Raw genomic sequence first — 17143 nt, forward strand, 5'->3', positions numbered from 1 at the left:
CATTTAAGCACGCAAATTCAGAACAGTTACCGGAATTGAAACCCAATCAGTATGAACAGCCAACTACTTTTGGCTTGTGCTCTCGTGTAGCTGATCCACCCGAAATGAAACCTAAAACCGATAATCGCCTCAAGACAATCGTGTCACCTTTATTATGCACATTGGCTTCTCGCATTCATTCGTGGTCGAAATTGATTCGAATTGTCATTTACGTGTTTCGCTTCATTAGGAAATTGCCGCGTAAATTTGAGTTAAGCCATATTGACATTGCAGAAATCGCTATTATAAAGGCAGTTCAGCAAGTACATTTTTCCGATGATATGAAGTCAGTGAACGACGGCAAGAAAGTACGGCAAGTTCTTGCTAAATTAAATCCATTTATTCAGGACGGTCTCCTAAGAGTAGGAGGCAGATTGAGAAACGCCGAACTCGAATTTGATAGTCGTCATCCTATTTTATTACCCGCTCATGATCATATAGTTGATTTAATAGTAGATTATTACCACACTAAGAACTTGCATACGGGACCCACCTTACTTATGTCTCTGTTGAGGCAAAGGTTTTGGATACTTTCTTCGCGCAATTTGATTCGGAAACGCGTGCATCAGTGCAATACATGCTTTAAAGTCAATCCCAAACCGCAATTCCCAATAATGGGAGATTTACCCGCTTGCCGCGTCCGCGAAGCTAAGGCCTTTCTGCACACGGGGGTCGACTACGCTGGGCCGCTTCAAATAATCCCGCATAGACGTCGGGGTGTTAGAAGCCAAAAGGCATACATTTGCTTATTTATCTGTCTGGTGACCCGCGCGGTTCACATTGAACTCGCTTCAGACCTCTCGACTGAAGTCTTTCTCAACGCGTTCAAACGTTTTCTATCCCGTCGGGGGCCTGTAAATGTAATGTATTCTGATAATGGGACAAATTTCGTAGGAGCTAAATCGCATTTGAAGGCTTTATTCGAACTTTTAGAGTCACCGGACTACAAGAAAGAATTCTCAGAAAATTTGTTGGAAAACCGTATCGAGTGGAAGATGAATCCTCCACAAGCACCCCACTTCGGTGGGATCTGGGAGAGTAACATTAAGTGCATTAAATGTTACTTAAATAAAGTTGTGGGTACATCTCTTCTCACGTACGAAGAGATGCAAACGGTTCTTCATCAGATTGAAGCTATTCTAAATTCACGCCCATTATCAGTGCTCAGCGTTACCGATGTTTCGGCTCCATTGCCTTTAACACCCGCGCATTTTTTAACGCTCACTCCATTACAATCTTTACCCGCTGCTGATTTGTCAGATGCGCCAGTAAATTTGCTGCAACGAAAACATCTTGTCGATCGTCTCGTCCAGACTTTCTGGAATCGATGGCGAATGGAGTATCTGAACACGCTGCAATCGCGTCAGAAATGGAATACAAATTCGAATCCAATAACGAAAGGCACCGTGGTAATAATTAAGAGTGACAATATCGCACCACTACAATGGCCTATTGGCGTAGTGGTAAACGTCCACCCCGGCGTTGATGGGGTGATCCGCGTTGCGGACGTTAAGACTAACTCCGGAACATATCGCAGGGCAGTCGTTAAACTCTGTCCCCTGCCTACACAATAACTTTAACGTTATCTTAGATTTAGTTAATTTAGAATTTAGTTCTACCGCGGGTTCAGTATTGTTTATTGAATCCTTTCATAACGTGTTTTTGTTTTTCATTTTTTTTTCTTTGTTGTATTAGTTACTTTGACCATTGGTCAAGGCGGGGGGCATGCTCGGGCCAGTTATTGTTGCATAGTATTTGGTTCGAGTTGTTTCCCACCCGCGTTCCGCGCCTTGCACCTACATGCGTCAGTTGTTATAGTATCGCGCCGCCCGCAAGTACAACCGCTTTCCGCATAACCTATCTTGAGTTATTAAAACCACCGCGCCGCGCTAAAAACGGCAAATGTTATACCGCAAATATCGCCGTGAAATAGTGCATAAAAATAGCAATCTATAACGCATTGAACCATTTCGCAAAATCCAATATCACTATTCCCTTTCCTTGACCTCCTCCAATACTAACAATTACCCCCACCGGTGATTAAAGCAGAGCAAAGTGGAAGGTGCCGACAGTTTGGAGATATTGGTAAGTCGATCAAACAATATCACAAAATACCGCAATTACAGTCCATTCACGCCGCAACACATACTAAATATTTCTCAGTGGTTACCTATGAAATATTTCAATGATATGTATTATTTTTGGAATTTATGTATTTACAGCCTTACTAAAAACGTCGTGTAAAAATAACACGGTGCGTAAGGTCAGAACAGTGAAAAATTTGACTTATTAGCATGGCGTTTGTTTGGTTAAAACGGTCTTAAACCAAGCTCAAGGCCGGCTTTGTCTCACCAACCTTGAGCGGTCGAATACGATTAGTAATTATCGGATGACATAAATACTGCTCATTGTGTGAGTGGGTTTGTAGGGGTAAGAAATCGTGATCTGTGAAGGGATGTATCTGCACATTTATTAATAAATATAAATGATGCTTCCTTTAATTATTACCAGTGATACCGAAAAATTGTCGATGTTAGAGTTTAGGCAAATATTATAGAAGGTATGAAGATTACGGTTAATAATATCTTATAAAAATGATATCTATTTTAGTGGGCCATCGGTAGCCGCAAAAATTTTATATAGTATGGTCGTTTTTAAGTATTTACAGGTTATAAAATTGAAAGTTATACATGGAAATCATTAGTAAAGTTATTTACTCATTAACTTTGTTTTGAAAGTGTTAGGGGGTATTTCACTATCTCTGATTATGTTCTGACTAAGCACTAATCCGCGGATTAGTCATTTTTTCGTTTTCACTATATCTGAATAACGCTAACGCTCGGGTTAAAGTTCGATTTGACTAATCAGTGCTCGAACCTCACGTTAGGCGCTATTCCTCGAATCAAAGATGGCGTCAAAACATTCCGAGTTTGACACCGGAGAAGTGAGTCGAATTTTGTTGAATGAATTTGAATGCTTGTATGATCCATCCTGAATTATTTGATTGTGTTCAAAATAAGAAACAATGTATTAATTCGACACGAATCTATCTAAAATGACCTGATAATCAACATAACATAACAAAAAAATGCACACTTTGCGGTGTGCGGACTGTGACGCATGACAGCCGTGGCAGTAGATGGAGTAACTGCAAACATTTTGCGATGTTGCCAGACTATTTCGAGTGTTATCTATTCGGAAGCTCGGAAACAATGGTGAAACGGTCGCCGTTGAATAACGAAGTTATTCTGATCTTTAAAGCCAGCCAACGGATAGCTAGTCAGATATTTAGCCCGACATAGTGAAATACCCCCTTAAACTATGTATTATTTAATTAAATTGATTTCTTCTTTGCAAGATTCTTTTAGATAATATAAGAAGCAAAAATTCAATTTGATAGTAAGTTTTTTAGTTGCTTAAAATACCAATCCTGTAAATTCTTTCTCAATCACCCCACGTCAAAAAAGCTTTTACCTACAAACAAAAAGCTCACGATATGATTGACACAGTTTGCATTGGCCGCGGAATAAAGGCAGTGGTCTTTAATGTAAGGTTTGCATGATGACTTATGAAACTTGTAAAATAAAATGCGCGCTGCATTATTCAACATGCAACGGCAATAAAGAGGCGCCTAGTTGGGAATTTTGCATCCAAAGTACGATGTTAAAATACAAATAGAATTCTCGTAATTTACGAAGGTACTTCTCGCGAAATGGTCCCTACAATAAAAATGAGAAATGCAACCTAATTTGAAGATCTATTAAAAAGAAAAATATTTTTAACTTACCATTTCTATTTTTAATACTGACAACTCGAGGTGAAAATCTATTGAAAATAATAAAATGAATATACAAGGTATAAAACCTGAAAAATCAATCACGATAATACTTTTGGAGTGAAGTCATATAAAATAATGATATTCTGTAGAAAAGTGTGTGATAAATCGTGTTTAGCGAGATTACGAAATAATTGTCGGTACTATTCAATTAGGATGTGGCTTAAGTGTTAGCGGTGTTGACTCCCGGCCCTGGGAAGGAAGGTTCAATCGTCGGTAAACATTTTTTTCGTGTTTTTAAAACACGTTTTCAAAGTTCACAGCAGTTTAAGAGCAGCCTCTGGAGAGGAAGGTTCAATCGTCGGTAAACATTTTTTTCGTGTTTTTAAAACACGTTTTCAAAGTTCACAGCAGTTAAAGAGCAGCCTCTGGAGAGGAAGGTTCAACCGTCGGTAAACATTTTTTTTGTGTTTTTAAAACACGTTTTCAAAGTTCACAGCAGTTTAAGAGCAGCCTCTGGGGAGGAAGGTTCAATCGTCGGTAAACATTTTTTTTGTGTTTTTAAAACACGTTTTCAAAGTTCACAGCAGTTTAAGAGCAGCCTCTGGGGAGGAAGGTTCAATCGTCGGTAAACATTTTTTTTGTGTTTTTAAAACACGTTTTCAAAGTTCACAGCAGTTTAAGAGCAGCCTCTGGAGAGGAAGATTCAATCGTCGGTAAACATTTTTTTCGTGTTTTTAAAACACGTTTTCAAAGTTCACAGCAGTTAAAGAGCAGCCTCTGGAGAGGAAGGTTCAACCGTCGGTAAACATTTTTTTTGTGTTTTTAAAACATGTTTTCAAAGTTCGCAGCAGTTAAAAAGCAGCCTCTGGAGAGGAAGGTTCAATCGTCGGTAAACATTTTTTTGTGTTTTTAAAACACGTTTTCAAAGTTCACAGCAGTTTAAGAGCAGCCTCTGGGGAGGAAGGTTCAATCCTCAGTGAAGTCAAAAACGTAAATTATATTACATTTTTTTTTTTAAATTGCTGTAAAAAAATGCGAGTAAGTGTCTTGAATTTTAGACTGAGGACTTGTCAAGAATGACATGCTCATTTTACAACTTATTTGATGAACTCGAATAGTTTTGTGTCTTCTGTTCTGGTGTCTGACCATCGCGTCTGTTTGAAAGACACAAGAAAAAAAGAACCACAATAGAGAGAAACGTTGCCTTAAACAAGAAAGTGGAAGTCCAACACGGCGTATTTACCCAAAAATTAATCAGGATAATATAGGCCGTGATAATCTCGAATTGCTTCACATCCAAAAATAGAGCATTTCGTTTACGGGGACCATTTTATTTTAAATGATTCACCGTATTGCTAAAAAACACGACTTACGCGGAAAAATATTTATTACAAAAAATGTTTGTATTGATATTTGCAAAAAAATATTAACAAACAACTAATTGATCGAACAAATAACGAAACTAAAACGTTCACAGTAAATCAAACCATTTTCATTTACTTTATTTGTCTGTTTGTTAAAAATAATAAGAATAATGCAACTTTTCCAATTTTTTTTTCACTTTCCGCCCAAAAACGTCGATATATCGATGTTTTTGCAATTTTCAATTTGCAGGCACACGGAGTTTTTAAATGCTGAAAATACGAATACCATCTCTACATGAGCAATCCAATCAATACCCGGTACAGGGGGATAAAGCAATTTTACACTAATCACGAGTCCTGGCTTTTTGAGGCCGGCGAAATAATCCCACGGAGTAATATGCCGCCGCATAAAGAATGCACTAAATAATCAACCGCGATACTATTTGAAATGTGGCCAAATGAATTATTTTTGTTAAAGTTTTAATGTTATATAAAGGAAAGTATTTTATTTTAATTTTAAATGCAATGATATTGAATAAATTTGTAGTTAAAAAATTAAATTATTTTTTTTTTATTAAATCTTACTGATTTTAAAACTTCCCATTGACTCCAAGATAACACGCAAGTGTTACCGTAATACTTGAACTATTTATATATTTCCTCATGACAAATAAGGTAATATGTACATACGTTTTTTTAAGTACATTAGTGGCATGCAATATGCATCAATTATATGCTTTAAACAATGACAGAATGGCAGGTCTCCGGCCATAATATTACCAAATTTAACAAAATGTTTGTGCCAACATGAAACACTAAGGCTGTTAACTGTTTTGATACTAAGGCTGCTTACTGTTTTTAAAACTCTGTTTTCCGTGGCCGATGGAAACAAAAAAACCTTGTGGCCCCGACCAATGTTTTTTTTTGTACAGTGTTTTGTAAAAATTTGGTCGCTAGAGACCTGACTTGAGGATAGCAAAAGTGTTTCATGTCATGTTAAAAAGTTGATATCTTTTGAATTGTAATTATGTTCCATTCTAGGTTTTCTGTAAATTTTTATAAGGTTGCCTGCATAAAAATTTATTAAAGAATTATTTCAACACCATATTGTAAAATTTCTAATCAATGGTTTTATCAGTTGAAATACTTGAAATTTTTGGGTAGGTAATTGTAAGGTAAGGTGTTATGTAAGCATACGCAAATATAACGATAGTATAACGCAAATATATCAAAATAGATTGTTGACTTGAGTACGAGAAGGTTTAACCGAATATGTTAAGAACGCATCCACGGCCAGAATAATTTAATTTAATGGGTTTCGAGGCAGAATAGCAACTAGAAAAAATATTCTTATTTCCTCAAAACACTTTTGCTAGGTATGTAACATTTCTTATTCTCTAAATCTCCAAAGCCTTCTAAATCTTCAATTCTCAAAGATTTCATAAACAGTGGACGCCTGGCAGTGGTGAAACATCGTAATTGATTTTTATTGAAGGACGTCACGTCAATGTAAATGATAAAAGAAGTCGGGGACGCCCGAGGAAGACGTGGCACGATCAAGTGAATCAGAAACTTAAATCGGACCATGTCAGAATAATAGAATAGTATATATGAGACATTTTATGAATGTGAATGAAGCAAGGAGTGTGTGCCAATGCACAGTTTTTTTGCGTTCCTTCCTCTCTGCCTACCCCTGCGATAACAGGGGGCAGTGATTTAGTTAGATAGTTAAATGATAATGAAAGTAAACAATTCTTTACATTTTTGGTAATAATTTTTGTATTATTGTTATTAAAACATGCACAAATAAATTCATTGCATTAAAAATCATCATTTATAATCGATCCACTGCCAATTTTAGTGAGAACAGAAGCAAATATCCCCACATAGTTGTGGCGGCCGGGCGGAAAGAGCCGATGAGTCACGAGGTTGGCCAAATGCAGCGTCGTTCCATGTATGAGCGTCGACTCGTTTTCGTACGTCCGTAGAGCGTCGTCCCGTCTTGTCACGCTTGCTACGCAAGAGTCGGTTTTTTGTGGTATATGTATAAAAATATAATCTAATAATAACAATTTAAAACTAATAGAACAAACGAAATATGAATAATTTAAAGTGCAAATAGTTTTTTTGCGTTAAGATAATGATTTATTTGTAACACAAATAAACTTTAATTAATTACTGAAATTACTTTTTTAATATTTCGATAAAACCTTAAAAGACCCTCCACCCTCTGAAAATCTTATATACCTTTCAGAATGAAATTATTTGTTATATCCCATGAAGGAAAACTTGTTTTATTTCTTGCATGTCTCATTCCATTATTGTTATTACATTCTATTTTATATTTAATTCAAATCTCAAATTTAAAATTTAAACTTCAAATCGAATACGAGAATTGATTGCTCCGCATTTTTCGTTGTTGTTATTTTGTCTACCCATATTTTAAAACATTAGTTCCACTGGGCTCATTAGACCCTGAGAAAATAAACCCAAATCTGCAGTCCAAAGAGATGGGTCGAGAGAGAGCCAGGCTGGAGATATATTATGTATCCTTTTAAAATCTACTATAAATAAACAAATCAAACAATTAAAAAAACGATATACTTACCCTTAAGTATTTACTTCGTATCTCATCTTTATGAAAGTAAGTAACATAGTATATAATATAATTATTTTTTTATTCAAATTCGAAATTTAAAAAAATATTTATTTCACAAAAATACAGAGTACAAAAGGTATAGCTCATAGGATACATCCTATTTCTTTCAGCTAACCCAACAAACACGCATTATATTACATAACCCAACAATTACATGTTAACAAATGTATGTAAATAAAAAATAAAAAAAAACAGAGGTATTTAATTTTTTTTATGGTATTCATTTAAGGTTTAGTGACATTTGTTTAAAAGAAATGTTTTTTGTGGCGATTATTTATTGTATTAATTAACATATTTCATAAATTGCTTTGTTATTTTAATATGTTGTCAACCTCTATTTTCTATTATTTTTTGTTTTACATGCTCCTAAGGGCTGTTTATTTCTTACACAATTCTCATTTAGACACCTTTTTTAACATGTCTCACTTATTGTATAATATTTAACTTTTTATATAATATTTTATTTGTTATATCATATTTTACTTATTATGTACTTACTTATAAGCATTTACTGTGCACCTCATTTTTATCTTATATATATTTTATGATAGTTACGTTTTTTTGTACATATTAACCGTTTTTTGGTATTACAATAATGTTAAACAAGATCTCATTTTGACTTCTTATTTACAGTTTATGTTCTTAAGTTCTATTTACTGTCCTTTACTGTTTTATGAGCTTATAAGGGCTCTTTATTTTTTACACAATATTTATTTCACGTTTTGATATGATATTTTATGTCACGTAAAAGCCGAAATTATTCAAATAATGTACATATATATATTATATTATATATATTATTTTATATATTTATTTCGTCTATTTATGGCTGCTGTTTACGCTTGTGGCAAAATTAATTTTATGGTTTTTGATTTTTACAAAATAAATTAATTGGGGAATTATCAAATAATAAAAATAATAATTATTACGATAGAACTCAGTGCAGATTAAAAATACCAATTATGATTTGGGTATTTTAAATTTTTGCTTATTAGGTTTACCGTAAAAATTCATAAAAAGCAATTTCATAAAACTCGACGAAAAGCGTTGAATCCCGCTCAAAATAACGAGAAAATAATAATTAAAAATTGGAAAAACATTTTGATTGAAACTTTTTTCGGGTGATTTCCGAGCAAGTAATCAAAAAATCTGATAGGTGTTTTGCTATATTTGTCAGTTTTATTAATCGCGAAGCACGAAAGGGCTCAAAGGTATTGGCGTCAAATAAATATTTTAAAATAAGTTTGATAGTTAAATCAAATTAAAATTATTAATTGTATTGTGAATGCCGGTATTACTATTCGTTGTATTGTGAATGTCGGTATTAATATTCATTGTATTGCGTATGTCAGAATTTAATGTTCACTGTATTGTGTATATCGGTATTAAATATTCATTGTATTGTCTGTGTCGGTATTAAATATTCATTGTATTGTGTATGTCGGTATTGAATATTCATTGAATTGTGTGTGTCGGTATTAATATTCATTGTATTGATTATGTCAGAATTTAATGTTTATTGTATTGTGTATGTAGGTATTAAATTTATTTTTATTTTTATTAATATCCCAAACTAGGGAAATGCCCGTATTATGGTGGTAATAAATAAGAAAATATAAAAATAAATCATAAGAAAATATAAAAACAAATAAAATAAAATATAAAAATTGTATTGTGTATGTCGGTATTAAATATTCATTGTATTGTGTGTGTCGGTACTAATGTTCATTGTATTGTGAATGTCGGTATTAATATTCATTGTTTTGAGTTTGTCAGAATTTATTGTTCATTGTATTGTGTATGTCGGTATCAAATATTCATTGTATTGTGTATGCCGGTATTAAATATTCATTGTATTGTGTTTGTCGGTATTAAGTGATCATTGTATTGTGTATATCGGTATTAAATATTCAATTTATTGTGTAAGTCTGTATAAAATATCGATAGTAAAAATATCCCTTCATTTAATATCACAATACCCTAAATGGAAGATCTACTGATCGCGCTCTATTCATTTTTTCCCTACCCCATTTCCTCCCCACCAATAACCATATATATTTATTAGTTACTCCAATATTGGGGGTTTCCCATATAACAAACATGGATCTCCTCCCCTTCTTAATAATAACCTCCACACAGCATCCACAGAGATGACATAGGCCCAAAGGGAAATTATTTTCCTCAGGAGCTCCTGTGTGGTAAAAAACATAATTTCACCAGCTCTTTGCAGTAATAACCACACGACTAGTTTGTATTTTTCACTCAGAATAAAAAAAAATGTTAATAGAAAATTTAAAAAAAAATACATATGGTTACCGCACAAGCGTCCCAACTACCTGCAGTCTGGAGCCAGTGATACTATGGTATCCCCAATTGAGGTATGCTGTGAGGCTGAAGTTAGTGGGGAGGGGAAGGAGACGGAGTAGAGAAAGGTGGGGAAAAACCTGGCTATTTTAATCGTGTCACCAAACAAGGCTAAAGCCATTTCAAGCAATGTTTTAATTTTGAATGTTGGTTTTACACCAGGGTGACACTGAGAGTATCTTACACGATGTAACATGCCGCAAGTATACTATTTATTATTTTAAATGAATAACTTGTGAAACAACACAAATTCACAATAAAAAATACTTGGGAACGCTGGGCTTTGAATCCACGATCTGTTGATTGCTAGACGAGAGGTTTACACCTCGACCCCGGAGGCCGTCAAATTGGTGCTGATTGGTGATAATTGGAGCTGAAGTAATATGACGAAATGATTTGGACAACAAAATACAGAAAAAAAGATCGCAGTCGGATATTCCTGTGTCTTAATCTTGCAAATTACTAATTAGGTCTGATGAATTCATTTCTAGAAACACTTTCATGTATTGATATGTAATATGGCTTCATAATAAAATAAATTTAAAAAAAATACTATCAAAACTTTGTCAGTAAATTGTACGTTGAACTTCTAATACTACCCACATTATCATATATGAATTGCATCCAATTACCCTACATTGCCCAAGCTTACATTTATTAAATGAGTGTCGTTAAATTACTGAAATTAATCGTCATGACTTTTATCGCCCTACCCTATGTGGTCTTGTTACAAATTTTAGACAAAAGCCCTCAGGCGTCACTAACTTCATGACCCCAGTCATTTCAGTTTCGATCTCTTCTCACAGATTCTGCTTCTGTTTTCATCTGCTTTGTCTGGATCAACTGGACAACTGGTCATATTTCCCCGAGAACTACTGGTAAACTCTAATTCAAACTGTGCCTCCTATTCATGAATACATACACCTATGCATTTACTCTCCAGTTTTAGCTTAAGTCAGCTTTTCAATTGTACGAACACGAGTGCTATGCTTTCCAGAGAGTCGCTATATAAATATTAACGAATGTAATCCTTACAAAGAAAACAACCACAGCCGGCGAATAAGAATTATGCCGGTTTTTCCTATACACTGACTAAGCCGGGCTCAGACTAACTTAAACTCCCATCTGGCGGACTTAAGTCACAGTATTTCAATTAAAAATGTTGTACAGTATGTTTCGACTCTTTCAAGGGATTTGGTGACGTAAAAAACAGATTTTCATGGAGCGTATGAAAGAAATGCACGAACAACATAAACAAAGAAAAAAAATAATGACGTATTGGGACTGGTAAGTACGTTTTTGAATTAGTTTTCTTACGAATCAATGTGGCTTTGAGGATTCTCTGAAAAAACTCTGAACTGCTTTTGCAAATAATTGATAATTTTGACATTGGACCTTTTAGTAATGAGCAACAGAATAATAATGTAACAAATTCAGTGGAGCAATCAGTATAGGACATATTATGATATCATGGGATGTGTAAAATATGTTAAAATCTTTATTATATATGGATATTCATTGTATGCATGTACACTCATACTTGAGATGCATATTATACTTTGATCTACTTTACCATTTCAAGTACTCTTATTTAAATTCGATATTAATTACGGCGTTGGTATTGTGCCATTACTTATTAGTTTTTTTTCTATGGATACAACAGACATTATTTTTTTTTTTTTTTTAAACATTTGTTTTATAATACATATCATTATATTATATATATATTTATTTTCTATTTACCTTAGGAGTAAATTATTTTACTGTTTTCAGTCTTACTGGTTTTGAAACAAACATGAATAATTATATGCATATACGAATGTACAATGTACATACTTACTTTATTCTTGAAACTTTGCTTTATTTACAATATTAATTTATTTAGATTTTATATTAATCTTAGTATTAGCATTTGATTTTTATTTTTTTGTATTTAGTTATGATATTATCCATGTATTGTGTTACACTTACATACATAAACTGTCAATTTACTCTGTAAAAGCCCGATAGGACGCTAATGAATAATACATAAATAAAGATTATAGTAATATTATATTAATATTTATTATGTATGGACTTCTCCAAAAACTCATTTAAGTCGTCGTTTTGAAATTAAAACTACGTGCCTTTAGCCCATTCATCTGTAGCAAAAGTCTAACTCGGATAACCTTATTATTTATCCGAGATTTGTTAAGTAATTAAGTATTTATTCCATCTCTATTAGGATGTTTTCCAAGAATCGCGACCGCTTTTCGCAGCGCCATTCAGAGAAGGCGGACGCTTTACTAATTTGACACAATACAACTTCATTATGCCGAAAAATTGCGCCAATGTTTTCTTGGAACATAATTATTTGACTCTTCTTCTACAATAATCATCCACAGTCCAAAAAAGGGCCCGTATTAAAATGGTCGCGATTGAAACGAGAATATTTGATACTAGTTTTAACCAATGTCTGTAACTTAACGAACGCTAAGTTCGCGAGTAACTTTTCCACTTTTCTCTCTTTCAGGCGCGAGGCGCTTGTTTACGGGGTTTGCTAGCTTCTCGCTCGCTCCGCCGGCCGCTGTAAAGGTGGCTGGGGTAGGTATGGGAAAGCGGGCTGGGTGTATTGGCAGCACGTAAGTCCGGGGTTGGTTTGCTCGTCTCGCCTCTCGCCTCTCGCAGTGGAGCTGCCTGCCGCCTGCTGCCTGCTGCCGACCTCGTGCCAGTCTTGAGCCGAGTCTCGCAGGGGATGGTCGTGTCGCGCTTTCCTCAGTTACAAAGGGTTCCGCTACGAACGCTCGTAGTAGAATCTCGGGAATAACATTCTAATTGACTGAACATTCTCCGCAGCAGGTACGGGCTCATTAACGCGCTTTCAATGATCGGCTTCAGATCATATTCAATATGAAAATAAAATAATGCTGGACAATATGTAATAATTATTTCGTGTGATTTTTATTCGGCAGTGCTTTGTCTTACAAAGGTTTGAATGAATCGCTAACAATCTGACAGGTTGACATTTTTTTAAATTAAAATTATAATGGTATTGATTATGTTAAGTTAATAAGTGTGGAATATTTTTTGTAGAAATTAATAGAATATTTTTCCATCGCGAAAAGTGAAAACAATTAAATAAGTTTTAGTGATATATTTTGTGGTCAAGACAAGAAAAATTAAATAATTTCCAGTGTCACTTCTGCTTTACTGCCGGCATATTAAAGGTAATATTTCTTTTTTTAACAGACGCTTATAGTTTTTCCAGAAAATGAACATTTCAAATATTAAACATTAGGAACTATTTATTACTATAAGTAATATTATTTTTTACACTTTGTTTGGGTACTACAACTTTGCTTTTAGGCAGGTTTGCCATAAAAAAAATTATTATATTTTGAATAAAAGTAACAACATTGATGGTATTTCTTTACGTTATTAATGCACTTAAATTTGATTGAGATTAAACAGTAAGTATATCAAATTGTTGATGTGAAACAAAAAATACTAATTGAAAGATTTTTTATAATTATAATGAAAAGACATGACAGCCAAAGATATTATGCTTCTTCAAAAAATTATAGTAGATTTTCGTGGTAACAAGACTTTTAAGAAAGTAATTCATATAAAACATAATCATACAATGGTAAATGTATGATAATTAATACGGGCTTAAGCTACAAGCACATATTTTATGGATAAAGTTGTAATATAAACAAAACCATAAGATTTGTTTACATATTTAAATCTCCGATCCCTGGTAGATTACCATGAAATTGCAAATGAGTGCAGTACACATATTTTGTAATATTAATGAGAAAGTTTTAATCGTAAAGATAATTCTGAAACTGGGTATTTCACTGCGGAATACCAATTAAAATGATTTATTTAAACAATTTAAAACTTTTATTCCATTTTTTAAATAATATTTTTTGGCGTTGGACGTGTACATCTTCAGACTGGGGTACATTTTTTTCTTAAACTGTGTTACCCACCTAAATACATGGTAGCCGGAAACTTGCAGTAAAAGCGGGAAACTGATGAATTTACATACATCTCATACAAAACCCAAAAAAGTTTATTTTTCGAACCGAGCATTTAAATTTTGTTTAACTTTCCAATTTATTCTGTAACCAAGGCGTGGAAAAAATTCTAATAAGATATTAATTGCTACACAGCTGCAACAGCAGCAAAGATACAGCTGACATTAATCCTCTAGCAAGTGATTTTATTCAAATTTAATCTAAAAATTTCCAACTTCTTACTTAATTTACTCGAAAACGACAGTTCAAATAAAAAAATAATGCCACTTAATCAACTCGTAAAACAAATGGGACGTAGATTCATCAGTTTCTTGCTTATATTGTGATATTTTGGACTTGTAAAATTTATACACAAATTTTGGGATATCGGGGGTTTTTAACGATGGTTTTATTTAAATTTTGTTAACTGAATATTAACTTAATTTTAATAAAACAAACTAAAATGGGTATCTTCGTTATCAACTGGGTCGAGATAACAAAATAAACTACCTTTCTATTTGACAAAACTTCAATTGAAAACGTTGATTTCTTCCTGTGAATAAGCACGCGGTTATTGGAGATGCTCAAAATTGAATTACTTAGAAAATAGCTTACTTGATACCATGTGCGTCATTATAATTAACAAAGTATAACAGAATTTCTTAAATTGTTTTTTGTTGTTGTTATTTTAAAGAAACAAATATGAGTAAATAGAGAATATTTTAAGAAAGAAAGGCATGTGAATATTTGATTAAGGTAAGAAAAAATGAATGGTGTAGATTGTAGGAGTTGACTAGTCTTATTTTTGGATCATTGCCGTTTCTCAAACGATACATTGTATTAGTATGACGAGTGGTCTATTAGTAAGGCCTTCATTTAGCAGTTGGTGTGTGGGTTATGAAGAAAAAAATAGTGAAATGTAATTGATTACAGCGTAAATTGTTATTATCTAACACTGTCACTTGTATTTATACTCATTATCATCTTTTTAGTATTCTACCCAGTACTTCTTCAATAAAATAATTTATTATTGTGTAGTAATATGCATTTCAAATTAAAAATGTGAACATTTAATTCTTACTTGATTTAAAATTATAATTCTAACATTATTTTGAAGTTTATAAGATATTTTTTTAGGAAAATAAAGCAGCAATAGATTAATCTAAATAATAAATTATTTTAATTGACTCCAATAATGGAAATTTATTGTTATGATTGTAAATATACTTGTTTGGTGGAAATGAAATACCAATTATAACTGTAATATATGAAACTACTAGGTAACATAATATTCCTTAAATTAGTAGTTAAAATAATTTTTGTATTATTTGTTTATTTAAGTCAAGATTGAAAATATAATTCTATTTTTATAATTACTTAAATATTAAAATGTTCATCATACAATACTATTTTGGTGAATTCATACTAAAAGAAAAATATTTATGAAGTTATATGTAATCTTCAAAAGTATTACACAGATTTCTTTGAAGACTTAATTCAGCTAAATGAAGACATCAAAGCTATTTATGAAAAATATCAAGACAAGAAAAGTCATTATCACAAATAAATGTATTATATTTCCTAACCTTTAAGTTTAATACAACGCAATGTTCCGAAATGTATTAAACATCAATTCAGAATACACTGCATACAGAAATCACATTTTTTTACTGGCGTTACGAACTGCTTCGAGCTCTTGCTTTGTAACAGAGTAAGCAAAATAAATTTTCGACTCGCTTCCTGCAGCGTACTTTTCTAAAATCCCAGGTGAAAAAGATAGGACGGAGGGATATTTTATTGTATTTTTCAACATTGTGTCGAATGACTATTAGAGTACCAGTAAAACCAGACTTTTTAATCCATAACGTGTTCCTTTTACATCAAAATTTCTTTACGTTTCCCATTACAAGAAATAAGGGTTCCCGGTGATATTGAGTATACAGCTCTATGATGCATTGCTTTCAATGTTGCACTGCGGGTTTAAATATTATTTATATATTGTTTATCTCTGAAAAGTGATCATAAATTAAAGGTTGAATTAACGGGTGTAAGATTAATTCATAACTAACCATATTATGACAGTGGTCAAGCATACGCAATTTTTGATAAGAATTTTTTTTAATGTTTTATTTCGAAAAATATCGACGATGACGAGCGACTTGACAGTGGTTGATTGAATTATTGACGCCTCTTTGGTAGAGCCGTTAGCTCCTAAATTCTGAACTCAGAAATCACGAAAGTCAAAACCGGCGATGACAAAAATACTTATTTTGGTTTTTATTTATGAATATGTTAATTGTTTATGTTTCAAATAAATGACCTTTGCATTTCGTTGCAGAATGGGAAATGCTTCTAGTATCGTCCAGGTCACAGACAACCATTTTCATTTTAAACGATGTTTACTTTAAATGTTTTAGCAATTTTTTGTTACCATGTCTGAATAACCAGTTGTTTACCAACTTCACGCTGGTTTCGGATAGTTGACTTTTATTATCACATTAATTACTAATTTGGGAGGCGGGTATAAGTACCGCCTCCCCGGTAAACTTTAATTGGATACCCAATACCGCTGTTATAGGTCACGCCAAGTAGTTCGCTAGTTTTCGTGACTTAGGAGGTGTGCCCGGGTTTACGGGGTGAGGACAGTTTCTTGTTGGTGGTGATGCGTCCTTCCACCTACTGTGTGTCGGGCCGGATTTGAAGAGACTGGTTGAGGGAGATATGTTTAACTCTCCAGCAGGTCTCACTCGACCCGTGTATCACGGTGATAAGGATGAATTTAAACGCCCGTCATTCCTGGACACATTGGCCCCTGATTCCTACCCGTCATACCTTTTTCCTTCCCAAATGTTCCCCTTCTTCCTTTCCTTAAAAAATTCCTCCACATAGCATCCCCAGAGTGAAAAGCATACAAAATAAACATCAGATTTAACTTATC

General features: G+C 33.3%; 1 protein-coding gene across 1 annotated transcript in view; it reads left to right on the plus strand.

The window, feature by feature from the left end:
- The first annotated feature begins 12952 nt into the window (after positions 1-12952).
- Positions 12953-17143, plus strand: part of LOC149420470 (uncharacterized) — a 744323-nt gene continuing 740132 nt past the window's right edge. The window contains exon 1 of the mRNA XM_089636727.1: positions 12953-13410. The gene's annotated coding sequence lies outside the window, so the exon portion shown is untranslated. The remainder of the gene's footprint in view (positions 13411-17143) is intronic.

Source organism: Hesperophylax consimilis, chromosome 10 (assembly GCF_061612785.1).
Source record: "Hesperophylax consimilis isolate HC1 chromosome 10, BYU_Hcon_1.0, whole genome shotgun sequence".
Lineage (NCBI taxonomy): Eukaryota > Metazoa > Arthropoda > Insecta > Trichoptera > Limnephilidae > Hesperophylax > Hesperophylax consimilis.